Source organism: Dendrobium catenatum, unplaced genomic scaffold, assembly GCF_001605985.2.
Source record: "Dendrobium catenatum unplaced genomic scaffold, ASM160598v2 fragScaff_scaffold_1220, whole genome shotgun sequence".
NCBI lineage: Eukaryota > Viridiplantae > Streptophyta > Magnoliopsida > Asparagales > Orchidaceae > Dendrobium > Dendrobium catenatum.
Window position 1 is genome coordinate 10,876,114 of NW_021319682.1, and position 5,482 is coordinate 10,881,595.

Consider the following 5,482-nt stretch of genomic DNA (forward strand, 5'->3'; position numbering starts at 1 on the left):
GATTTTGAAGCTTCGCCGGAGGAGTTTGAAGGCCTCATCAACTATTTTACTTTATTAAGCTGCTGGCCGGATATGGCTTATTGGGCTTTACTTAGATTATTGGTTTTGCTTAAGGTCTATGGGCTTCCCAATCCAAATTATTCACCTTTAGATTTGTAAACAAGAGAAAAGATGCGATTTCACCAAGTTTAACACGAATTTTAAAGTAATATTATTACTTCAAATTATTCGCATATTTGATCCTAAATTTTATGCATGTTATTTGCAGGTTCAAATGGATTTTAGTTTGTGTACTCATAATATATGATCTCCATGACTCTCCTTCTATTTTTAACAAATTGACATTCTAGATCTAAATACTTTGAAGCTCTTTCAAATCTATATTGAAGATCAATTCGAAAGCCATGTTCTAGGGAAAGAGATTATATTGCCTAGGAAATGACGGTGTTCCTACGCCCTTTTTTATGGCCATAAATTTGATAGATATATCCTCTCAAAATTGTTGCTAAAGAATATTTATTGATGAGATGACAAGTATAATGAAATTATTCTGAGGAGAGGAATAAATTGATGCCAAAATAGTACATTATCATCATCGTGCTTTTGTATCCTTAACTTTAACCTTAAGGCTTCTCAAAATTATTTTGGATGACTCAACCATCAATTCTTTATTTGTCAACTCTTTTGCGTCCATAACATAGATGCATTTCAAATTAGAACATCTCATTCATTGATTAGATGCTTCATCACTAACGATTAATGTTGCATCATTTTTGTCAGTCGCTTACTCAATCATGGTCTTGACAAGACAATTAGGTCAACTTAGGAATGAGATATTCTAATCATTTTTTAAGCAAGAGATCAAATAATTTAATGCATATGTAGTTCATGATGCGAATAATTAATATCCAATATCATTTAAAGTATGGACTAGAATAACTCTAAAAATTATAAAAATAATAACTATCTCCTATTAAGTTTTTAACATTTAACTCTAAAGATTTAAGAATCATAGAGAATCCTTTAAGCTCTAAGTACTTATATAAGTTTGGATAATCTTTCTAATGATATCCTCTCCCTTAGTTTGTAAACTTCAGTCAACCTTAGTTTGTCATCAAATGAATTCCCTACTTTCAAAGGGATCTACCTCTTCTGACATCTGTGAGCAATTATCGTTCAACATCTTTAATATCTATTATTTGATATTTGTCATCCATTGATGTCATGTGTTTTTAAAGATAAAATCGACTATAGATATAATAGTTTTAGATGAGACGTCATAATTAGAAATATATAATTAAACATGATATGGTTGTATGTAGATATGTGAGAATGGGACTACATTTCGTATAGCTTACTATACATATTGATAATGAACAACATGATGCTAGAATTTATCTTAGGACATGTGACATCTTTCATATATATATTGCAATAATCGGTAACCTTAGAGTATGATGACATTAATTACCATTTATTATATAAGTATTCATGCCATTTTATTATTCATCACCTAACCCTAGTGTCTTGCTATTTATGTTTAACAATAAACATGAGTTACTTGCTAGGTTTGAGTTGTCAAATTCACTCATTCTAAAATTTTCTCATAATAGGTTCTATCAAAATATTTGGTGTACTATCACCACCAACAACAAGTCTTTATCCCATTATATGGGGTCGTCTACATGAATCATTTTTTTATCATTTTGTCCTATAAAAAGTCAAATTCTCATCTAATTTAATAAAGAAAAGTCATTTCTAATCTTTTTCTAACAAGTCTTTTTAGGTCTACCTTTCTTAATATAAGTCAAATACAAAACATCTACTTTCCTAATCGGGTCATTGGAAGGCAGTCATTTTATGTGACTATTAATTTGCAATTTTTGTTGAAAAGTGCAAAGCAATTATAATTATATTTAAAAAAAAAAATTGATAATGGATTCAGATTATAAATTTATACATTTTATCATGACTAATGTAGTCAAATTCAAGAAGGAACAATATATAACCTAAGAGGGTCAAAATATCGTTCGATCGAGTATATAGCCACGATAATCTAGATTTGATGTCATTACATTTATATTCAAGGATATGTTGATAAGTTATATCTCTCATACGAAAGAAAATATTACTTATTATCTATGGTTTGAATATGACAATAATGATCATCTTTGATCAAAATAATAAATTCCTTTTTTTCATTCTATTTAAGAGCTAAATAGAATAAAATTTGATTGTTTCTGGGCAATTAAACACAACAGGAAAATCACCCATTTCTGACGATTTTCCGACAAAAAAAAAATAATTCCTCCGGTAAACCCATTTCTGTGCAGTCACCGAATGATGTCCGGAGACAATGAAAACGCATCACCTCTTTATTTTGTGTACTGCTGTATACTGAGTGATGTGATGCGCTCTCATTCATCTCGACCGTACATAATAATTTCTCCTGCTCAATGATAAAAAAAATAAGGCCAAATTTTAGAAAAAAGCTTGTGAGCAGTGACAATTAGAAAAAAGAGCATCGTTAATAAAAATTTTAAAAAGCAGCCGATACGTCATTACATTAGGCGTATTCTTAGAGCAAGAAAATGAGATGAGAGAGGAGAGAGGAGAGAGGAGAGAGGAGAGAGAGAGAGGGAGCGGTAAGTAGGGCAGCAATTACTTCACCGCCGAAAAATTAGCCGCTGGAAAGCCGCCGAAAAATCCGCCGGACATGAGTGATTTTTCTATAGTGAAATCTCCTAAGATGATAGCCTTCGTATTTAATTATATTTTAGGAAGTTTTAAATTTCTTACAAACACCTCGATTAAAATGATAATATAAATTTCATTTGAATTCTTGAATGATACGAAAATTGAGATGTTAGAATTTTAAATATAATGAGGATTAGATAAATTTTGGAACACTTATTCTGGATGTCAAAGGATGAGAAATAGGATGCATTTTGGGATTCTGAAATCATTCAAAAAAGCCTCATTCTACCCTATGTATTGGGCTTTACATTTTAGTTTAGAGAAAATTTTAGTTCAAGTTATCATTTTATTAGAATGTCGGGATTAGATTTCCGATGTTGAGGGCTTATGATTTTAGGTCAACCTCAAATTATAAATCTAATTTGGATAATAAATAATAGTAACCCAAACATAAATAATGAATTATATAGATTTAAGCTTACCTTGGCTTGGATTGAAGTGTCAGCTAAACCACCTAGACGCTTTAAAATTATATATATGATCTCTAAGAAAGATGGGTAGATTATTATTTAAGTTTTTGAGATATTGGGGCGGACATCTAAAGAATGCCATAATATGCCTTTCTACTTATATAAGGTCATTATGATCGATGCAATTTAAATTTTAATTCTTTAATTGATTTCTAATACAATCTAATGCAAGCTGATTGACCTAGAATGCATAAATCATATATGATGAACTTTAAAATTTTGACTTAGAAAATAGATTTTCTCTTAAATATGCACAACACCTCCTAGACAGAGTTGCACCCTCATATGTCATGTGAACTTCCACGACCCACATGCTGGCATTCCCTAGCTTACTTCTCTTATATTGCTTATCTTTCCATGTGAGCCTAAACATTGTATTTAATTACAAGTAAAAAAATTTTAGCCTTATCCTTAGGAGCCTAAATGCGCTTTCCAAGCTAAAATAAAGTATGCATGCAAGAAAAAAATTTAGAAAAATATACAATTTTTTATGTGCAATCAATTTAAATAATCATAATCAAATCACATCAAATAAATATAAAGTCCATGTGACAAGTGCAACTTAATTTCAACCCAGGATCTATATAAATTAAAAGAATCGGGGTACCACTAACAACAACCCAGATTTCAATCCTATATAATGGCGAAAGTATCTTTGAAATGGGATTTTTTTGCTTTCATTTTTTCGACTTCTTTCTTCAAGCTCCTTAGATTTATTGGGTATGAATATCTAAGTGAAAAGAACTCCTCCTAGAAGGAATGTTTCTTTTCTCCTTGGATTTTGAGTCATCTTAGCCTGAATCCCCAAATGAAAAGAACTCTCCCCCAAGAGATGATCCTTTCCTCTTTTGCTTTCATATTGAATGTTAAACATCCCATTTCAAATCTACTTTTGCAACTATTTTAAAATTTACATATCGATAATAAATGAAAGACTCTTATACAACTTGCATGTTATCTTAAAAAGTTATAATCATCATAAAAATATCCCAAGCAGTTATATAATTTGATCACATTTGAGCCATTCATAATCACTTGGTCATGCTCTTCATTTTAAGGAAAACTCTATTGTTAAATTTTAATTAGCCCTTCTTATAGTATATATTTGTATAACATTTACCAACAACCAAGACCCATTGTTTATCATCAACCAACATTTGATGGTAACAAACGAGTAATGCCCAAGTAATAACAGCTATATGTTGTTCGTGAACTACTATGGTTTGACATATATCAGTGTTTGGAATCTAATATCCTCCTATGATTGACTAATGATTAATGTCCGCCAATAAGAGTACTTGCTATCCTACATTCACCATCATCCAACACTCGTTACCCCATGATATCTAATGCCCATTGACCGACTTCTATTATCTTATGATGTCTACTATTGTATGACATCTACTGGCCACCATTAGACATTCTCCATTATATAATGTTGGCCATCACCTAAAGTTTAATGCTTGTTGTTTGAGTTAAGCTATCCTCCAATTCCCATCATCATTTGATAATTGATGCCTATCATTACCTATCCATCATCCTCCACTACAAACCATCCAACATTCACTATCCTTCGACGCCCTTTTATTATTTGATATCTGATATTCATTATCATTTGGTTTATGCCATTATCATTATTTGGCATTTTAATGATATATTCTCTGTCATCCTAAAAAAATACCTTCCTTGTAACCAATCCTTATTAGTGGAGATTTTCTAGCTGAGCAAGAACCTACAATTTCTGACTTCACAAAATTTCACACAAAAATATGACATTCTCTATTCTATCTATATTCTATTGTGTATGAATATTCATTAGAAACAAATATAATAATCTATTCTTTTCTCCGCCGACTCAAAATTGTCTGCACGTAATAATTCGAAAAGAACTAAACAACAATATTTTTAATTTTTGGGAAATTGAGGGTCACGCCCAATATTCATTTATATATCAAAATATTATATATGAAATTATAAAATACACCATTTAGCAGTTACAATCGTAACCTTATATAAGATTGGAAGAAAAAAAAAAGACAAAAGAAAACAAACTATAAAACATGACTCAAAATAATATATAACACCCACAAAACAAATTGAAACAGTAAAGGATGTCGTCCAAGGTAGGGGTGTCAATATTTGACACGACACGAAAACCCGACTCGGACCTAGAAAATCCGGGTTGGACCCGACCCGATTTCAAAATGGGTCGGGTTCAGGTTCCTGGATTCGACCCGTTTGAAAAACGGGTCAGG